Source organism: Asterias amurensis, chromosome 16, assembly GCF_032118995.1.
Source record: "Asterias amurensis chromosome 16, ASM3211899v1".
Taxonomy (NCBI): domain Eukaryota; kingdom Metazoa; phylum Echinodermata; class Asteroidea; order Forcipulatida; family Asteriidae; genus Asterias; species Asterias amurensis.
The window spans coordinates 16,317,300-16,340,271 of NC_092663.1; the positions used below are offsets into that span (position 1 = coordinate 16,317,300).

The window sequence follows — 22,972 nt, forward strand, 5'->3', positions numbered from 1 at the left end:
TTAATCTAATATCCCTGGCAGTTCCACGACGTGAAACCGAATAAGACTCTGGTCTGAAACCCTGTAAACCAGGCCGGACCAAACTACTGCTATCTTAACAACCTCTATCAGTCTTTACCTACACCAGGCTCTCTCAGATTCCTTGTAGGATGGACTTGCGATATCCCCGCCGAAAAATTGAGCATTGCCGCTACGGGATAATTTTTAAAAGCCTGGACTGGGTTGAGAATCAGTGAGGGGTATCGGAGAGATGTACCGGTATGATCATAGCGGGAGATAAATATAAGATATGGAAAAACAATGATATATTATTCAGCCAAGGAAGAAGGGATTGGAAAGTACTAGATTCATGTTTGGAGAATGAGTTGGCATTGGGGAAAAGTGAAAGTAGGTTTGAGGTTTTCATCTCATGGAAAAAAAAAAAAGTTTTTTAATAATGATCTAAAAGCTGACTTGGTATCAAGCTACTGCTGATGCCAACAAACTCTAAAATAGTTGTTGTTTTTTTGTCGGAATTGTTTTATATATATATTTTTTTAAAGATAAACTTTGTTTAAATCCAATTTGTTTGCTGTGAAAATGGAGAAAAATCTCTTTCCTTAAATTTCTTTAATTTTAAATTAAAAATAGTTAACCATGATAAATATTTTTATTCTTTTTAATTCTCAAAACACAATTATGAACTGTACAGAAAATTGGAGATGCATAACGTTTTAGAAAGCAATTTTTAAATGCATACACTGTTCTCCAAAACACTGCTCCCATTTTTTTTAGCAAAATATTGTATTAATTTAAAAATACACAACTGAATTGACAAACCTCCTTAATTTTCTGTCAGTCATGATTTCTATTTGAACTTAAATCCCACCAATCTTGGAGGGCAATATTTGAACAAACTCCAATGAAATTAAATCGCAACTTCAATTCCATCTTTAAATATTGGATGCGTCTAATGCACAAACATGGCCCCCATAAAACTCAAGCAGTAGTAGTCAGTAACCGGTCAAAGAACGGATCAATACTCGCTCGCTAGCAGCAGCCACATTATGGAACAGTTTCCCCTTTAGATATTACCCTTCCCCTGTAAGGGGATGGTTTATGGTCGGTTGCCCGCTGTTAAAAGCACCCTCTACCCACCAAGTGAGGTAGGGAATATGGGGGTTGATGTGTGTATAACTGCTTTCAACCAAACCTACCACATGATTATTTCTCCTAACAAAAAATTATGCTGTTTTTATCCCATATTTTTGTTTTCGTAAACGAGTAAGACATTTAAAGGAACACCTTGCCTTGGATCGGTCGAGTTGGTCTTTGAAAAGGGGTTTTGTGACCGTTTGTTATAAAATGCATGTGGTTAGAAAGATGATGTTAAAGTAGAATACAATGATCTACACAAATATGCCTCGAAATTGCGTGGTTTTCTTTTTACCTCGTCCAATAACACGGTCGACCATTTATGGGAGTCAAAATTTTGACTCCAATAAATGGCCGACCGACTTAGTTCGCGACGTAAAAAGTAAACCGTGCATTTTTGAGTGATACTTGTGTGGATCATTATATTCTACTTTTAAAACATAATTCTAGCCATACACATTTCATAACAAACTGTTTCAAACGCTTTTTATAGACCAACTCGTCCGATCCAAGGCAACGTGTTCCTTTAAGTGAGAAAACCATTGATTTTTATCTGCAATGAAGTACATATTCATATTCACCTTTTTATTCTTTATTATCCTTTGAGAACAATTCTGCTAGGGTTGAAATGTCAGGCCATTTACTATTTGTTTGCATTTATGCCATTGGTCTTTTTGGTTGGTAAGTATTTTTTTTTTTTGCAACAGCTAGTTTCATTATCTCATTATTAAAGGCAGTGGACACTATTGGTAATTACTCAAAGGAATTACTAGCATAAAAGCTTACTTGGTAACAAGTAATGGGGAGAGGTTGGTAGTTAGTATAAAACATTGTGAGAAACGGCTCCCTCTGAAGTGGAGTAGTTTTCGAGAAAGAAGTAATTTTCCACGAATTTGATTTTGAGACCTCAAGTTTAGAGTTTGAGGTCTCAAAATCAAGCATCTGAAAGCACACAACTTCGTGTGACAAGGGTGTTTTTTTCTTTCATTATAGTTATCTCGCAACTCCGACGACCAATCGAGCTCAAATTTTTACAGGTTTGTTATTTTATGAATATGTTGAGATACAGCAAGTGAGAAGACTGGTCTTTGACATTTACCAATAGTGTCCACTGGCTTTAAGTACATCTCAAGCGCTTAAAACCTCATAAACAATCTTGCGCATTGATTTCAAAGCAATACAGAAGCGCAGAGGCTTATTTGATCGGTCACAGTGATCCACGTTTAGTTGAGGGAGATTCAGGGACAATGATGAACAGATTGTCAACCTTAGCTTAAGGCTAGAAAATCCTGAAATCTTCAAATTAAAAATAATAATGATGTAGTTACTGATACATCCCTCACCCTGAGGTATAGTAGTCCATATTAACGGCTATGGCTAACTCACTTATATCCAACATGGCTTCCGCTAGACACAGACACATACTTAGCCACAAAATCCACACTGCTATTCCAGTAATTGTGGATTCGAGTTTAGCAGATAGTTCAAGTTAAACCAAGGCCCATCATAGAGCTACTTATTCACAAACAGCAGCTAAGCACAACGTTATTAATGCTTACCAGAATAAGGTTACCATCCAAACTACCATACCACATTTACAATTTGTGACTGGTGTCCTGCTCAGTCCGGCTAATATTTTCTTCTTAAGTAGCAGAAATTGGGCCCAAGAATATGAAATTGGGCCCAGTTTGGATGACGTATGATTTTTTTTGACGAGGCTGCTAGTCCCTTTAAGTTTGTTCTGTCAGCTGTTTGCGTTTCCTTTCAGTTTTCCTCGGTCCTTCAACTTCCCAAGTACTTGATTGGATTTCCAGTAGATCTCAGCACGGTGTCACATTCCAAGCTCTTTAGACGATTTCGTTTTATATTCTTTACTCTTTGCGAAGAAAAAAACTTCCGTGGCTGCGGAGAAGGAATATTAAAATCACAACTAATTTCACTCTCAAGATTGATCCAAATCAAAATTTCACTCAAGTGGAAAGGATAAAGTTGACATTGCCAGTGAACTTGGTGTGCTTTATAATGCTTAGATCACTTAGAAGATTTCTAGTGTGGAAGCTGATGAATATTCAAAGGCAGTTTTTGAATAGCTATTATCAGATATTTTTTATACATTTTCATCTTAATTATATAATAATAAAAAAACCTTATAAAGCGCAGTGCAAAACAAAGCAAGATAAAAAGACAAAAGTCAATGAGCCTTGTTGAGGTATGGTGGACGTGATTGGAGTGTACTGTTTGGTTTGGGTGTATACACACAAGTTAACCCAAACCTTATAGTGTTGTAGCATTGTGTCCGCCATATTGCAAAAAGGCTTGTTGTAAAAAAGTTACAACATTACATATTAGTGGAGAATAGACAATAATAAGTAATGCACACTCAAAGACAATTTAAGGAGTAAAACACTGGTAAACAGAATTGGCAAAATACACTTTCAGAATTTTTTTTTTTAAACTACTGAATTATATCCAAATACTAGATACGAATAAGCATCGCTCACTGGTCCTGCCAGCCTTTGGCAATCTTGATAATAAGTGTGTTACATGGCATATAGTCTACATAAATCTGGGTTCGAATCCGGGTCAAGTCCATGGTGCATGAGGCACTTCACCATAATTGCTTCTCTTCACCCGGGAGTGTCAAAATTAATATCTGTAAGGTGTTAAACACTGTAATAATGAAATTTATTTTCAGTATCGCAATGAATAATACACTACATATAAAGCTTCTTTGTTATTATTTAATGGAGTGTTAATGGAAGTTGAACTACACTTGTCTGGGTGTTTCATTAATGAAATAACTCGTTGCGTTGCTTTGGGTTTGTTGATCTAGCAACACTGTCTAAACAGTCCCAGGTGAGGGTAGAAAACGCTTATCTTAATATTTTCACAGGGGACGATTAATTTGTCTTTGACAACCTGGAAGTTCCGCTCATCAAAGCTGGAAATAAATTGTAGCACTTGTGGGGGGGAAAAAAAGCTTGGAAATAGATAGACAGATAATTTGAAGTGGAGATGTCGTTATGGAAGGAAAGGGTTAACATCATTTTTACAATAACAAGTTAAGTGACGTGTTAAAAATTCTCATGTTTACATTTCTAATATTTGAAATGACAGACTTGGGAGGTTGCTGATTCGTAGAATTTTTGAGCTCATCAAATATCTTCTTTTTTTTCTGCTTGTTCAAGCACAGCTCAACATATGGCACATGTTTTCAAGGTCATGATGTCATTATTATGCAAACTATTATGCAAATAAGGCTCACCGCAGTGGGGCATATAATTCATTTGTTATATTTATATTTTTAATGAAGGTGCAAACATGTGTTTGATTATTGGTTGATTGAGACTGTAAAATATAACTTTCCTGTTAAAGGCACTGAACACTATTGGTAATTACTCAAAATAATTGTTATAATTTTTTAGGCATCTGAAAGCCTACAAATTTGTGCAACGAGGGTGTTTTTTTCTTTCAATATTCTCTTGCAACTTTGATGACCAATTCAGCCCAAATTTTTACAAATATGTGATTTTATACTGATGTTGGGATACACCGAGTGAGAATACTGGTCTTTGACAATTACCAAAGGTATAGATTTTAATTTTTTTTATAAAATATGAAAAAATATTGTAATATAAATACGGAATCAGCTCCTCCTTTAATATCTATATCCGGTTTGCTCCTCGTTCGATCTCGTGTGTTTCCCAAACCCGATGACACCTGCAATCAACCCAACCGTAGCATAACAAATACATAAAAAGACTAAATCAGCTGGTCTCAGGGGGGTAGTCAGTGTATTGTGAATGTATTGACCAGTGTGGTGGGTACCGGGCATCGTTGATTGTCTAAGGTAACACCTGTATAGACGCTGGATGGATCGTTAAATGAAGGCTTTCTATCTTTGGTTGGTACATCAAATGATGTGGAAAGAACAGATGGTTAAATGTTGAACGTTCGTATCAGAATAAAAAAAATTATTTTTTAAATGGCAATACTTTGATTTAAAAATCCACCATCGTATGAATGATCTTGGCCTGCTTGGTGTACGCGTGATAGCCACCGGTCTGATACTTCAAGGAGGCAATGAAGGCAACTGCCTCCATGCCCCCTGGTTATTGCCTTGGTGCCCCTTGAAATGCTCCAGTAGAAGTTTACTTTTTCCTCATAGGGTGCTCTTTACAAAGAAGAAAATGCCTTGGTGCCCTTGCCCTTTCAAAAATTAAGCTTACAGGCCTGTAGCCATGTTTATTGTCTTCATAGACGTTGCTGAATGGATCATTAAATGAAGGCTTTCTATCAGTGGTTGGTAGATCATGTGATTTGGAAGGAACAGATGAGTAAATGCTGAGCGTTCATATATCAGAACAGATTTTTTTTTTTTTTTATCAGCGATATTTTGATTTAAAAATCCACCATGATATAATTTATTTTGAACTGGTTGCTGTATGCATGTACCTGAGTGTCATAATCCCCTGTTTTAGGGGATTTTTATTTTGTACTTTTATTATTTATACAACGATATCATGATTTTTAAATTTTCACTAGATTACTATACTAATTATCTTGGACTGGTTGCTGTATACATGAGTCTCATTATCCCCCTTTTTTTTCTTTTCTTTTTTTCTCTCAACAGCGATATTTTGATTAAAAAATTCACTAGAATACTAATTATTTGGGACTGATTGCTGTATATGTGAGCCTTATTATCCCCTTGTTTATTTTGTTTTAATTTTTTTTAATGCCAATCTAGTGACTAATTCTATTTGGACTGGTTGTATATGCAAGTCGTATAATCCTCTTGTTTATTTTTTAATTAATTTATTTTATACAGCAATATGTTGATTAAAAAATTTCACTAGAATATGAATTATGTTGGACTGGTTGCCGTATACATAAGTCTTGTAATCCCATTATTTTAGTTTTGTGTAAAACTGACATTTTGCTTTGTGTCTTGTCCAGTTGATAATGTGATATATAATGCATTACAAAGTCTACACCCTTCAGTTTGAGTAATTAAGATTTCATAAATTTTAATTCTGATTAAAAAATGTTTTAGGCATTTCTTTTTAGATACCCAATAATAATAAACAAGGGAAACTGACCGGTTACCGTATTTTTTTTATATTTTTTTTTTTATGATTGAATTAATATCCTGAAGTTAGATTTGCTTGAAATATTTGCAGCTTCGGGGTCAAAGGTCAGAAGGAAGTTGCCTGAATCCATTCAATGAAGGGGATAAATTTGAGAGAGAGAGTGCAGAGCGGAATTAACACTGGATGGGGAATCAGTCTTACCGGTCCATATGCTCTGATCTCTCCATGCCTCTATCAATGATTAAGCATGCGTAATGGTGTGTATGGGTCACGGGAGAGAAAAAAGTCCTCGTTAACGTCAAACGAGAGAACGTCTTACGCGGAGTCGCTTCGTGTGCTGGAACAAAACGGGTCCATAAATCAATCCAATGTTATTCTGCCATTTTGTCGGGGTAATGAAATGAAAAGAAATGACTTGATTGCTTTTTTCGGGAGTCTGTTTGTATTTGCAAGGGTTTCCGCTCAGTAAATAAGGCAGTTTGCAGCAGCGCAGGGGCATTGTATTATTCAGCCTTTTTTCCTTCTTCTTTTTTTTTTTTCTTCTTTTTTTTTCTTTTCTTCTTCTTTTTTTTGGGTGCAGGGTTGTCATGTTGCGGCACATTCATACTTCGTAAATGTCACTGTGATGTTTTTATTTGTGGTTTATAAATACAGAAATAAGTGCAAGGGTGATTAATGATAAAAGGTATAAGGCATGTAGACATCAATTTGGAAACTTTACCAATTATCAAGTTATTGTCTGAGAACAGGAGCTGGTTTGAGAAGAAAAAACACTTGACAATTATTAGCATAAATATATTATTTTTTATTTTTGTTTTATTTTTTTATTTTTTTACTTTTTAGTCATAGGCAAATTGTTAATGCTTTAAAGTGCAAATCAAGAGACAATGTTCTTAAATTCGTTCCTTTTTTTTCTTTTCTTTTTTACTTTCAGTGCAAACCTAAATGGAAACAACTAAAAAGATTACATTTAGTTCCAGATTTATGTCTAATTTGATATAAGCAAGAAGAGAATATATTTTAGGGGCAGTGCTTAATACACATCAGTGTAAAGGGTAAAAAAACGAAATATATTATTTTATTCCCAACATTACGAAAACAAAATGTATTACAACACAGAAAATGTAATTACAATCAACAAGAGCCAATAAATAAAAATGAAATCGACCAAACCAATACAGTGGAACACTTGTTAATACCAGAAGCAACGACTAAGGTGGTTTTTACACATGTCTAAAAGAGCCTAGTGTTACATGGTGTGTTCCGACAAACAAACAAATTTACCACCTGATAAGCGATGTTGAAAGTTCAAATTTCTTCATATTTAGGCTGATGAAACCCTCCAGACATTTTTCCTTTTTATATTTTAGGGGGGGGGGGGGTCCTTAATTAAATGCCATTCCTCATTTTACTTTACGGAAGTGTAGTTTGACTCCTTCTGTAAAGGCCAAATTATTATTTGCATTATTGCCTGTGAAAAATATATAGCAGCTTTAATTAAATTTGGAGGCTGCTTTAGGTTTTAGTGCAGTGAACCGGGTAACGGGAGAGTCTGTTGCATGGGTTAAGCTTTTTGTTTACCAGTGGTTTTTATATTAAAGGGTATTGACCAAAATGACGGGGAAAAATTACACAAATGATTTTTTTATTTTATGTTACAATTTGTTGTGAAAATTAAATGCAAAAACTTGCTGTATTTTGCGTGTAAAGTTTGAAGCCCTGTTCATGCGAAAGCGAAGCGAATTTTCTTGTCAAAAGTGAGAGAAACAGCATGTTCCGTGCCTAACCGAAATGGGCTTTGCATTTGCTTTCATTTTAAGTATGAAACTTAAAGCTATAATTATGGTGAAATAATTTCAATTGTTGTGTTGAATTTTTCATTTATAAGTTTTTGTGTTATTCAAAAATTGGAAGACAGGAATGATGGTTGTTTCAAAAATCATTTTTTGGAATTACCCTTCCACAAAAATTCTGTAATTGTTTTGCTAAAAACGTAAGTTTTAGACCTATATGTACATGTGTTTGAGTTTTTGTTTGTGAAAAGCAATCGTCTACCTATGCCAGAGCACACACAATGTTAAATATTAATTTCTATTTGGGGACAGAGAACATGCCTTGTAAAAATTAAATGATATTGCTATAACTAGAAAATGATTAAAATTTAAATTTAATATCTAAAAAGTAAGTAAACAACCTTTATTTGTAGAATAGTTGGGTAAATTTTGCTTATACTTATCTGTACAAACAATAATAACATTAAAGGCAGTGGACACTATTGGTAATTACTCAAAATAATTATTAGCATAAAACCTTTCTTGATTACAAGTAATGGGGACAGATTGATAGAATAAAACATTGTGAGAAACGGCTCCCTCTGAAGTGCCATAGTTTTCGAGAAAGAAGTAATTTTCCACGATTTTGATTTCGAGACCTCAGGTTTAGAACTTGAGGTCTCTAAATCAACCATCTAAACGCACACAACTTCGTGTGACAATGGTTTATTTTTCTTTCATTATTATCTCGCAACTTCGATGACCGATTGAGCTAAAATTTTCACAGGTTAGTTATTTTATGCATATGTTGAGATACACAAACTGTGAAGGCTAGTCTTTGACAATTACCAATAGTGTCCACTGCCTTTAAACCCCTAAATAACATGTTACCATGTAATTACATTGTTTTTTCTAAGCTACATGTTCTGTTGGATAAGGTACAAGTGATAAACCATAGGTATCCATTACCCATCAGATGCAGTGTCCCTCCTAAACTACAACACCCCCTCTGATTGAAATAGAGCATTCCTAGTCACACTGAATACTATCTCATTAGTTAGGCATGAAATGACATATGTACCTGTTCTCGTTTTAACAATAGTAGAGTTGTACTGTGAAGCAGCTAAACTGATTATCATTTCTATAAATCTCCCACCCCTCTTAAAAACAAAATTGTTATAAGGACAGGATTTTAATTAGGGAAACTCCACATACAAAAACCTGACTATACAAATGTGCAGGGTCAACACAAACCACAGCTGCCCGGTATTCTCTACCTATTGTGTGGTGTTTTTTTTCTCGTGAAGTTCCCCCAATACTCATCAACGTGATAGTGATTCGTGGGTGACTGAAGTACCCCCATCCACCCCCCCCTACCTTATTTGCATCATAATGCCAAACTCAATGTCCGCACCCGTTGCTCCACTGCTATTTGCAGCACCTGTTCTCAGTTGCCGTGGTAACCTCTGGATCTAGCCAATTGAATTCAGGCATTGTCATTTGCATGTTGTATGCGGCGGCCGGCCGGCGGAGAGAGAGTGAGCGAGCCGGTCGGCCCAGGCTGGAGCAGTGTACCCGGGTTGTCACATTGCGCTCTCGTTAGTACAGCCGCGTCAAGTAAAGATAGACGGTCCGTTCATGGTCGTTGCTTTGTTAGTTTCCCACTATGTTGCACACCGGACAACCTCTTGCGATGGGTCTCTTTAAAGGTAAGCTTTGATGAAATTCCTCTTGCTTGTTTCCTCCCCGCTGTTATTCACTTCCCCCTATCCTTGTTCCATCCCCATCCATGATTGTCTATCAGGGTCTACTGTCGGGGCCACCTTTTAGATTGTGGTCTCTTTGTTGGGTGATGAAGACCCTTTTTCCGATTAGCTGGAGATGGTAACAAAGAAAGCATTAGTTTGGAGGTCAGTCTAGTGTATAAAATGTTCTTTCACAGCGCCCGGGTATTGAAGCTTCCTTCATAACAAACTGCTATGGTTAGATAGAGTTAGTTTGTAGATAGAGGAGGATGAGTGTTAAAGGTTCCATGCTCCCTAGTCCTGAACGATGGTGAAGTATGAAATCTATTAGATCCTGAATTTTTTTTGTTTTCTAGATGCTTTGTTAGGTAACGGTTGATTTGAGTTTACGATGAGTCGATCGAGAGGGGGACCCCATTAAAACATGACTAATTGATCATTTTAAAGCAAATCTCTGTGGCTGTGCACCTGGAATCCCTTCTGGTTTTGGGAAATTCTGTGATTTTATCAAATATTTCACTTCTATAAATTCAGGACTTGTTTTTTACCCTTTTTAATGTGTTGTACAATAACAGGCTGTTGCCTGGATTGCTGCTAGTAGATTATTAAGTTTGTGTCACAAGTACATCTTAAAAAATAGTAAGTGGTTGATGTTTCAACCCTAGCAGAGCCTTTCTCAAAGGCTAAAGACTCTGCTAGGGTCCATTTACTATAAATAACACAGTCCCTTTTGGATGGTAAGCAGTTTCCTAATTATATTTTCTCACAAGATGGCACATTTCATAGTCAGTTACAAAAAGTGTTTCCCAGGCTAGAGCTTAAAGCAATGGCTTGGATATTGGTCGGAAATTTGTTTTTTTATTTTAATTTTTTTTAATAATTTTTTTTATACTGAATTCAAAATTGAGATAATCCCATTCCTCAAAATGCAGACTTCACTTTTTAAAGCAAATCTTAACCAATTTGATGACGTACATTGAAGGTACAGTTCTGGGTTGGATTTTTTGTAAAGAGTAATTTTCAAGAACAATATTCTAAAACCAAACTGTTAAATTTATACAAATTTGTTTTAATGAGGTGACTGTATAATAGACGTTAAATTTGTATTGAAGATAAAGAATATTCATTTTGGTTTTATCCATAAACACCAGTGTGTGTACGCAATACTTTCCTGAGTTCGGTGAACAAAATTACTGTTGTAAGATTTCTAGGGTTACTTGCTTGTGGTTTCAGACAACATCTTGTAAATGTTATGAGGATAATTTTTGAAGAGAAATGTTACTGTGGGCGATGAATTCTAGGAGACAGTAATTGAGAAAGCTTTCAGATATTAAAATTAGCGTTTCTTCAATTATAAAATGAGTGCGGTATACAAAAAAACTAAACATCAATTGAGGAAGACTTTCAGGTATTGAAATAAAAGTTTCTTCAAATATAAAACAAGAGTGCGATATTCAAAAAGACTAAACATCAATTGAGGAAGACTTTCGGGTATTGAAATGAACTTTTCGTCAAATATAAAACAAGAGTGCAGTCTAGAACAAAAAATAAACACCAATTGAGAATACTTTCAGATATTGAAATTAGCGATTCTTGAATTATACAAAAGGAGTGCGGTATAGAAAAAAAAAAAACAGCAATTGAGAATACTTTCAGATATTGAAATTAACGTTTCTTGAATTATACAACAAGAGTTCTGTAAAAGAGTAGTCCCAAGGAGTAGGCCTCGATAAACCTAACCAATCAGCCCAATATACTAGAAAGGTTACTAGCATCTTATTACACCCTAATATTCTTTGCATCCATCCCAACCATCTGACCCCCTCTCCAAACAAAGAAGCTTGTTTGCATTAATTACCCCCAGTCCAACTCCTTAAGTCAAGTCATTAAATCGACTTGGGGGATGTCGACGAAAGAACCGTTATATAAGAAAATGGCTCAGGGCGACCTGACAGTCCGGAGGTTTGTAGTAGCGATAATTGGTTAATAACGATTCTCAACCTATAGGTTTAATTTCCATATTGATCCTGGGGAAGGATGAGGGGGTTGTCGCCTCTTTCGATTGGGAGGTCACGGGGAGGGCGGGAAGCAGGCACTGTAAACGAACGACGGATCTGTTAGTACTGATGATAGAGTAATCAAATGAACCATAGGCGAGATTCAGTAGTGTCGTGTCCCGGGCACAAACACTGCAGCCCCCCCCCCCCCCCCCCTACAAGTAATTTTTTTTTCAAAGTTGAGTTTTATTTTACCACAGCTTTTCATTTGCTTTTTATTCATTAAGGGTTCCCTGGGGGGAAAAAACACAGCTATTAGAGATGGGAAAATTGGCCCACGCTAAGAATTATTCAATACAACACTTGTTTCGATTGGCTTATATCAATATGTAAAGGGAGAAAAAAAAAAACCTTGGATATCTGAAAAATTTACAAAATCTATAAAAAAAAATATTTCAGTTAAGAAGATGAGGTACATCGGAGTTCAACAAACATCCCTCAAGAGTCAGATTGACTTGCAAATGATGACAATACCCAAAAGATTGTTGTTTCGGATGGGTTAATTATTTATTTTATCCAAGACAGTTTTTCTGAGAAAAGTTTTACCCCAGCTCTAAAGCCGCCAACTCTCACTGCAGAAAAAAATCCCTGAAAAAAGACCAATCTTTTTATGTTCTGATGAATTTTTTTGAAGATCTCTTACCTTTTCACTCATTTTCACCTGAAAGGATTATCTCATTTGAGTTAGATACTAATTTATTTCATAACAAATGAAAAAGTGGTGGCAGGATACGAACATTTTTCTGAAATTCTCTTTTCATGTTTGCACTTCACGTTCTGACATTGAAGTAACAAATAAACCTTGTAGGTTAGTTAAACTGGAGAGGAGCTGGTACTCTGTAGCTTCCATGGTTCCATTACCATACACAATAAATTACCACATACTCATTTTTTTCTCTTAGTAATGAAACAGCTGTGATGTCCTGTATTGTTTGTTGAATTAAGCCAGCTGTTGTTACTAGCACTCGCTGCGTTGTACATCTTTCTCATCATCTTTACCTTGATTAACGGGGCACGAGATTGGGTGTCGTGAAACTCAACCTCTGTCACAGATACATGATATATGCCATGCCGGATGTGATCCCCGGCTGTTCAAATTGTCACGATTGCTCGATCATGGAGTGTGGCTCATCTATGTGAGATAGAAGTAGGGGTGGGGTGGAGGTTGCGTGGGTTTAAAATCAGATGGTTTGGGTTTATTCTTTAGAAAGCGCCCCACCCTATTTTAAATTTGGTTCTCTGTTATTTTCTTCCTATCAGTCACAATTTATTTACAATTGATGGATTTGTGACAATCAGACATAAATGTCATCAATTCTCATCATTGAGCTAGAAATACAAATCAGTCTAAACATTTGCAGGCATTTTGTTCTTTGAGGGCATGTCAGTTTTTATTGTGTTAAGGGGTACCAAGATTTGGGGCATGAAGGCAAGTGCCTCTGTTGCCTCTATGTCTTAAAGGAGCACCAAGGCAATGACTAGGGGCATGGAGGCTAGTGTCTGTGTTGCCTCCAAGGGGCATCCGTAGCTTTCATGTCTCCAAGGGGACACCAAGGCAATGACTAGGGGCATTCCAAGGCAATGGCCTTGGGCATTCCAAGGCAAGTGCCTCTGTGTCTTGAGGGGCACCAGAGTAATGACTAGGGTCAAGTACCTCTGTTGTATCTGTGTCTTTAAGGGGCACCAAGGCAATGATTAGAGGCAAGTGTCTCCACTGCCTCCATGTCTTTAAGGAATCAGGAAATGACAAGGTTATTTCTGTCCATCTTGTTGTTCCAAACCTGGATCATCCAGTTTGAAATCAGATTTGGGAATAGAGATCAAGGACAACAACACCACAATGTGTTGAGAAATTAATCACCCTTAATCAAGTTGAGTCTAGAAGGGGATTAGAAAGGAAAGGGATTAGAGTAAATCCTTTAGGATGAGAGGTAGATGTCCTTGGTGTTAAAGATAATGCAGTTAAGAAGCAGCTGGGATTGAATTAAAACAGTTAACCCCTAGTGAATTGGTGGTGATTCAGTTACTCTAGTCCCAGGGAACAATTTCGTCCAGCAATTTTGTATAGTAAAACATTTAGACTGAAGTTGTTTTGTGCACACCAAATGCTTATATTGAGCAGCAACTGATGATTTTTGAGTAGCCATTGAAACATTTTGAGTAGCATATTGCTCTGCTGTACAAGGGAAGTTGTTTTTGTTCAGAGAAAACTAGGAAGCTAATTGGGCTTGTGAAGTCATATTTTAAAGGTAGGGTTGTTGATTGGCGAATACTCCAAAAATTAATGACTGTAGAAACATAAAGGATTCGAGGCATTGCATGGTGAGGTATTAAAGGAACACGTTGCCTTGGATCGGACGAGTTGGTCAAAACAAAAGCGTTTGTAACCGTTTTTTATATAATGCATATGGTTGGAAAGATGTTTTAAAAGTAGAATACAATGATCCACACAAGTTTGCCTCGAAATTGCGTGGTTTTCCTTCTACTGTGCGAACTAACACCGTCGGCCATTTATGGGAGTCAAAATTTTGACCCCCATAAATGGCCGACGTGTTAGTTGACGAGCTAAAAGGAAAACCACGCAATTTCGAGGCATGTTTGTGTGGATCATTGTATTCTACTTTTACAACATCTTTCTACCCATATGCATTTTATAAAAAACGGTTACAAACGCTTTTCAAAGACCAACTCGACCGATCCAAGGCAACGTGTTCCTTTAATGTATATTTGGTTTACGGTAACACCATCTGTGTATCTACTTGCCAGTTAGAGTTCTTAGAGAACTGTCTTGCTTTATTCTACTACCGCTGAGTAGATGTTCGGGGGTTCGGGAGACTTCTCAGTTTAGAAAAGAACTGTCCTGCTTTTTTAACTATTACCCCGGGCGGATTTTATAGAAATTTACATGGTGAGAAGTACTGCGGCTGTTGTTGAGAGAAAGGATTCTCTTTGAAGTAGTAGTTTCGGTAACATGTCACCCAACATGTTTGAATATGACGATTTGTGCAAAATTCTGATTAGGGGAGCTGAAGGTAGGAATTGATATTTACCTTTAGAAAAAGTCTAGATTGTAGGATGGAGGGAAACATGCACCAGGCAAGGAGTTCCAAAGACATGCAGCCTGTGGTTGTGCTGTTTTCTACATTATTACCAGTATTTAAATTTTTTATTGACTATTTTTTATTTATTTTAATTTTAATTTTATTATGTTGGTGGGGAAAGCTACACTTTGTTACTATCAGTCGATTCAGGAACTTCCATTCAAAATAATTTTTATTTCTGTTTTTTATTGATGTGTCCCTAACCACAATTGTAAAATTCAATGGTGGAATTAACAAGTCTACAAACCCATAAAGCATTGAATCCAACCAGCCTGTCTCTATGATTCAAACCCTATGTGAACTGAAACTCATGATTGAATACCTCCTAATCACAAAAAAAAAGAAAAAAAGATAACATCTAAAAATAAATCTGTGTGTTTTGGAGACAGCTGCCTCGTCCACGTCTCTTTGTTCCTGGGACAAAAGGTGGACTTGATGGCCTTGCCTAACAGCTGTGCTGTAACACTTCGCTCGTACAATCTGAATGAAATCGGAACGGTAGAACTGTGAATGTGCATCCACGGAATGCCACGTCTTTCCCCGGTGGAGTCTGCGAAAGGGCGCGGTGGTTTTGGAATCGTGGGATTGCGAGTCGGGAGGGATGTGGTTGGAGGGATGGGTGTGGTTGGGTTGTGAAGTTTAGGGTATTGCACTGTTTGTGTCCTCTGTATGAAATCTTTGGACTGGGCCCGATTTCATAAAACAGGCTTGATACTTCACGGAGGCAACAAAGGAGATTGCCTCCATACCCCTTGGTCATTGCCTTGGTGCCCTTGGAATGCTCCATAAAAAAATTACAATTTCCTCATAGTGTGCCCTTTGACAAGAAGAAAATGCCTTGTTGCCCTTGCCCTTTCACAAAGGTCTTATAAAAACTGGCTAAGCACAGAAAAATCTTGCTTAACAAAAACTGGTTACCAGCCACAATTCTATCAATTTAACATTGTTGGCTACTGGTGCCCCACTCATTTTTTGTTTAGCAAAGAAATTTGCTATGCAGTATTTTATGCTTACTGGTTTTATGAAACTGGGCCATGATGTTGGCAGCTCTGTGCACAATTCCCGAATCGTGAACTCCCCAAAGCTCGCCGCCTTCATGAAACTATTTTCTTACCATTTGTCGGTAGGCATGGGCAGGGGATGGTAGGCAGCTTCGACCGATCACCTAGCTTCATCCTAACCTCTCCCTGCACTTTGAAGAGATTTTAATAATAATAAAAAAAATCTCTTCCCCCGACACGGTGAATCCCTCAAAGCAATTTGTTCCATTGTTTACATACATCTTTACAATTAACTGAGTCGTGACGAAGCTTCTGGGATCTATCCTTGATGGACCAAAATCCATTAATAATAATGCTAGAGTCCTCGTCTGTGAATTGTAAATTACTTTTGGTAATTAAAGGGACATTAAAACAATAATTAATTGAGAGTCAGGTATTATTATGTAATAGAGAATCAGCCATCTTTGTTTTTACAAGAAAAAGTGGTTCATTTTTCAAAAAACCTTCTTGATGTTACTCTTATATATAGTTGAAAGCAGGAACCCCATAACATCGTTTGAATTGATTACTGGCTAATCATGATCTTGTGGGTGATTTGTTTCCTAGAATTGACAGGGTTTGAATTAACACTTGTTCCAAAATTTCATTTTGCGGCTGTACACCTCGTTTTTGTTGTTTTAAAAGATGAAAGACTGGGGTAGTACAGTAGCTTTTTTTTGATTTAAAGATTAATATAATGGCTGTTGATTTTAGGATTTACAACTTTTTATAGATGTGTAGACTAATGACAACATGAAGTGTATGTACATTTATGCTGTCTGTGGCTGAGCGATAACGACTATTTAGTGCAAATAAGATAAAAACAAGTGATGCAAATACAACCTGATGGACCAAAAGAAGGCAGACAGCTCATCAAACGGTGTGAGTTCTGCCACTAGCTCGGCTCGAGACCAATTCTGGCAGTGATTTTATGTTCCAAGAACTGAAATAAAATGGGTAGAATTAGCATAGTGTTAGCTAGAGGGGTGTCTGGGTGTCTTTTTGACACCCTGTTTTGAAATTTGAACACCTGTTTATCTCCCATTTACATGTAAATGTAATGTAAGTGAACAATTTGGACACCCAGTTTTTAAAATTCTACAACATTTTGACACCCTTTTACCTTCTAAAACCTTTGGTACAAGATTATTATAGGATGCTTTAAAGGAACACGTTGCCTTGGATCGGACGAGTTGGTCAAAACAAAAGCGTTTGTAACCGTTTTTTATAAAATGCATATGGTTGGAAAGATGTTTTAAAAGTAGAATACAATGATCCACACAAGTTTGCCTCGAAATTGCGTGGTTTTCCTTCTACTGTGCGAACTAACATGGTCGGCCATTTATGGGAGTCAAAATTTTGACCCCCATAAATGGCCGACGTGTTGGTCGACAGGGTAAAAGGAAAACCACGCAATTTTGAGGCATGTTTGTATGGATCATTGTATTCTACTTTAACAACATCTTTCTACCCATATGCATTTTATAACAAACGGTTACAAACGCTTTTCAAAGACCAACTCGACCGATCCAAGGCAACGTGTTCCTTTAAGCTTTTAGAGCGGGGTGTGGTAAACAGAGTTGAAGTGTAACTGTTGAGGAATTTGGGATGTGTTCTGGTGTTGGTTGGTTTTTTTTTCGCAGGTCAAAGAAAGATTCTCTGGGAGATTAACAAATTCATGTTTGCACAAAAAAAATCATATTTCATTCTGAGGATATTTTTTTAAAAAGTGAATCAAAGAGAAGTTGGAAGGTGATAGTAAAAATTGCTTTCAAAATGTTTGAAACTTTTTTAATATTGTGGATTATTTCATAACACCGAAGCATTAAAGAAAATGTAAAGAAATGGAAGGACTTCTTCCTTTATTTTTGATCCCCCCCCCCCCCTCTGGATAGTTCTGACTTTTGTTGCGCACTGAATTCACTTCTTTTGAGGCACCTGTATTGAGCCAGTGCCACGGGCCAACAAGTGGATTTTCCTTTACAACAATCAACGTCAAACCGGATTTCTCGCGGGCCGGAAATGCAATTCAGGATTTTTATCCAAACAGGGAGGGAAAGAAACGGGTCTTATTTCCAATCCACAAAGCGAAGTCTCTCTGGGTTTTTTATCCAGTGTTGACTCTGTGAGTTTGTGTAGAACAATGAAAAGTTATTATTAATCCAAAGTGTAGTCTTGTCATAATAGAGTCCGAAGTCCCTCAGGATTCAATGCGATACTTTTTTCTAATTCTCTCGCTATTCTGCTTGAGTTTTTCTACTGTTTCGTTGTGAAAGACACTCTGTGGCAATTTTAGCGTGAGGTTGATTCATCTTAATATAGTTAGCATACATGTGCAATGTAAAAAAGACAACCCGTATGAGACGTTCGTGGTTGTGGTATTGATACATTTCCTGTGCAAGGAACGAACCATTTGTGTCATCATGCAACTCGGATTTCTTCAGAAATTCCTGAAGAATGGAATCAGGACAAAACATCTAGGCCAAGGATAGAGACGACGGCCTCGTAGAAAAGAGACAAGTCTGCAATCGGGGAATTGTGAAAATCTAGAGTTTCATCTGAATACAATCAACTGCCATACTTTGGAAAGAAAAAAGGATAAGAGCACAAAGAAGTCACAGTAGAAGGATGATTTGGGTTGGATGGTCTTTATGGCTGTGGAAACTTAGACCAAAGTCTAGGGCAACTCTGTTCCAAAAAAGAAAAAAAGAAAAGAAAAAATGTGTATAAAATAAAATGGGTCACTGGTATGCCGATGCACTTTAATAAAAACACAACCATCATACCCCTCCAAAACCAGGGCTCAATTTCATAGAGCTGCTTAAGGGACGATTTTGTGCAATTTCTATAGTGCTGCGAACCAATCACACAAAATGAAACTAACCCACTCAGCAGCATTATGAAATTGTCCCCTCTTGCAGACAACTAAGTCTACGTAAGGCCATAATCAAACGACTTTGCTGTTGGCTGCATCAATATTGCTGAGGAGCGGGGCTCAATTTCATGGTTCTGCTTAGTGCCGAATTCTGCGCTGACGATCACCATTCTCCGCTTACTGTACAAGTGCCTCACTTCTGCACTAGCTGGGTTAGCGAAGAATGCCTAGTATGTGGAGTACACACGACGAGCGCAGTCAAAAATTCAAAGTGTTGCTCTTTACCATGGGGAAAAAATGCCTTGAGTCCTTGCCCTTTCAAGAAGGAAGCGTCGGGCTTGATTATAATTCAATGGAATAAAGAAACTTACAACTCCTTAATTCCTTATGCAAGACACTTAAAGCAGTCTTTGTTCCTCCTTGATGGCATTCGAAGATTAAGATCTTTAGTTATTCAGTATGCACCTTATTCTATTGAAAATACCGCCATGTTGTCAAGGGACATTAGCAAAGTTTACCAAATGGTTCTTATTTTAAATTGCTATGCGATCCATTTTAATAGACGCAACCTTTCTACCTGATTAACATTCTCTTTTGCTCTCGGTGGATTCCCAAAATAAAAAATGTATGGATGATGAAAAATTCATTAATTCTGGGGATGCTGGGATTTTTTTGTCTCTGTTTTTTTGTTTGGTGAATGTGATTTATAGGGTGTCCTGTGGGTTTTGGTGAAAATTATCATGATTTGACTGCAAAGGTTTTGAGTCTGTTGTTATAAGCGAAATCGGTAGGGACCTTGTTGTTGCTTATGAATATTCAGATGGAGATTGTCCTTCGTGGCCACTTTCTACCGCTTAGAAGGACAGTTTCTTAAAAGCTTTTTAATTTGAAGATTTATGTCCGATGTTTGTTAGTGACACTTTTAAGTCGTAGTGGTGTGTTAAGCTGGTCTGGTACCCTCAGGGTAAACAAAGAAATTAATACCTTAGTGTCAAGGTACCTGTCTCTTCCGACCGAGAGCCTCGGTAGGAAACTCATTGATTTTGTCCGAGAGAAAAAAATAATATCTTTTTGAGATTTGTAAAGCTTAAATTCCCTCAAACCACAAAGGATCATTCAGTACACGTTGTTTGCTCTGAACGGGGTATTTGTAAAGAGACAATACTTTCAAACTATCTCCTTAACTGAAAACTTCCCAGTACGATACTCATTGATTTTGTCCGATAGAAAAAGAATCTTTTTGAGATTTGTAAAGCCCAAATCCTCTCCAAACACAAAGGATCTTTCAAGGCCCATGTTTGCTCTGAACGGGGTATTTGCAAAGAGACAATACTTTCAAACTATCTCCTTAACTGAAAACTTCCCAGTACGATACTCATCGATTTTGTCCGATAGAAAAAGAATCTTTTTGAGATTTGTAAAGCCCAAATTCTCTCCAAACACAAAGAATCTTTCAAGTCACGCTGCTTGCTCTTGGACATGGTATTTGTAAAGAGACAATAATTTCAAAATCTATAACTGAAAACCTCCCACATCCAAATAAAAAAGATCTTTGTGCGTTCTCTGCCTCTCAAAGCATCCCTGTCAGACATTGTTATCTCCGTCAGCAACTTAATTAGAAGTTCCCTTTAGAATGAACGAAGGATGCGTTTCAGAGCGTGGTTTTATCAAGAAGTATTGATACTTGATACCAAGGGCTTTTTATTATAGCGAGATGGATTTTCAAAAGTACATTGAAGCTATTCTTTACTTGATTCTGAATAGAAATTGAATCTGATGTGACATCGTTAGGATTTCTTTACAATGATTTAGCTACTTGATACCGTAGCTCAACTTCCGTCATATCTCGATCGATTTATTATATCTTATTTCATTTTTTTCTTCTCTCCTTTAAATGAAAAACTGGTAGAGGGTGGATGCTTTATGGTATTTATTTTACACCGGAGGGGTTTTGATTTAGGTTTAATTTATTTATGATAAGGATTATAAATCTGGTGATAGTATCTACATATTAAGTGGAACTTAAACAGTTGACAGTTAAGCTTATTGTGTTGATAGTGTCTAAACACATTCTGGTTGGTTTGGGGGAACAGAACAACTTTGTAGATTATGTGGATTTATGGAAAACAGTTTAAGTTTCATCCTAAGGCCAGTTCGAGCGAGGGACTATAGTTGACTATTGTCGACCATTGGGGGATTTTGCCTGGTACCCAGGATGTATTGCATGCATAGAAGGAATCATTTTCTTCAGACTTGATTTCGGATTTTGGGAGAACCTGGCATTGTGACAACATTGAACATTGACTAATGGTCGGGCAAGATCCGAAATGGATCCAAGTCTGAAAATGATCTTTAGGGTATTTATAACAACTGTAGGATGTTTCATGCTTTTACCACAAAGTGCACAATTTTTCCACGGGCCAATTAGCAGCTGGACTGAAATAGTCGCTACTCAAATTTGCCCCTTGCCTTTGCATGTGATTTCTCAGAGTAACATGTCATGTTATGTTTTGTTATGTTATATGTTTGTTTGTTTGGCAAACCCATTCCTCATGAGGGATGGTTTGCAATCAAAACGATTGATGTATTTTTCCACTTAACGTTAAGTGGGCTTCCAAACAATACATGTAGTTGATTATTTTGAAATTGTTATGAATGGTGTATCTGGCACTGTTCATTTCATTATTCACGGTCCATTTCTCAAAATGGGAAGATTCAATTGAGGCTGAGTAAAATGTCCTTGATGGAGTTGAATGTCTGGGCGCCGATGTCGATCTCAAAATTTTAATTTTCCGTTATTTGTGGGTGGAAATCGACGTTGAGTTTTTGGATGAGCAATAATGCAGTCGTATCTTTTAATGTATACTCAGTGTGTCTGACCATAATTTTCAATTGGGCCTCTCAGGTAAGCTTGTGATTCGGTTAGTCTAGAAACAGATTTTAGTAAAGTCATATAGCTATAACTATGGTAGCGCACATCCATCCCCTCCACGCTGTGCTTCCAAAGATCTTGTAGGTGTCTGTGGACATGCACATCACATAGGTCTTCTACAAAGTCCCAACTGAGAATGCCTGCCTAACTTATGACTCCCATTTAGAAACAGATTTTAGTATAGTTTTTGGCATTCACACATCATCAACTAGGTCTTCAAATTTTATAAGCGCCAACTGAGAATGCCTTCCTACGTGTGAACTCCATCACTCTGTACTAACGTGCCTGTAAGCTATTCCTTAAATAAAAAAAAGGTACTTAATATCACTCAATAAAACCTAAACTTATGTAGAATATTAAAAAACACATCAACATCATCCGATAAAACCTGACCCAAACATAGAATGTTTAATAGCACTTTATATATCCCCATTGCTAAACAGAGAGACAAGCCACAAGAAAGAAATCCATTTTCCATGACAGTTAAGGATAAATAGACAATTTAGCTCCAGGTCTTTTTACGAGGAAAATTGCCGTGCTGGAAATATTAAACACGGTGGTATAAAAGCTTTTGATACATTTTTACGTTGGCTATTATACGCTTGACCATCCATCACGTTGGGGATTTTAATTGTGCGGATAGATCGTACCATTAATGGGTAGTGGTTGTCAGCTAAAGGGAAACCAGACATATGGACCGCTTTAGGATTAGTTGGGTATTGGTTTCTGAAAGATTAATCTTACTTTGCTGGGATTGTTAAAATGAGCGGACTGAATTACTCTTTGCCAGAACTTTTGTTTGTATAATCATCACCGAACAGAATTTTAGTTTTCACTCATTTTTAATAAGCATTTTTTTGAAAGAATACTGTAAATTTTTGACTGTCATATTTAAGTATTGTTTTCAGACTTGATAATCTTTCTACTCCAGTCTAATTTCAGCCCTTGTCAATATTTGATGAAATGTTTCTGCATTTTCAAAATTTTAGCATTAGAAATTTTACAAATATGTTAGTTAAGGACATTATTGTCCTATTGACGGGTAGATTTTAAAAAATCAGTGCAAAATAAAAAATAAACATTTCTTTTGAAAGTTCATAATTTACTTGACCATCTGTTTTTGTAATTATGTTTAAGTCACAGATTTTCTTTCTTACGATTTATCTTGAAGATAAGCAAATCAATCTAGTGGCCGAGTTTTACACTCCACATGAAGATCATGT

At 36.8% G+C, this 22,972-nt stretch overlaps 1 protein-coding gene across 1 annotated transcript in view; it reads left to right on the forward strand.

Annotated features, from left to right (window-relative positions):
- LOC139948757 (receptor-type tyrosine-protein phosphatase N2-like) overlaps positions 1–22,972 on the forward strand; it is a 182,431-nt gene that overhangs the window by 112,638 nt on the left and 46,821 nt on the right. The window lies entirely within an intron of this gene.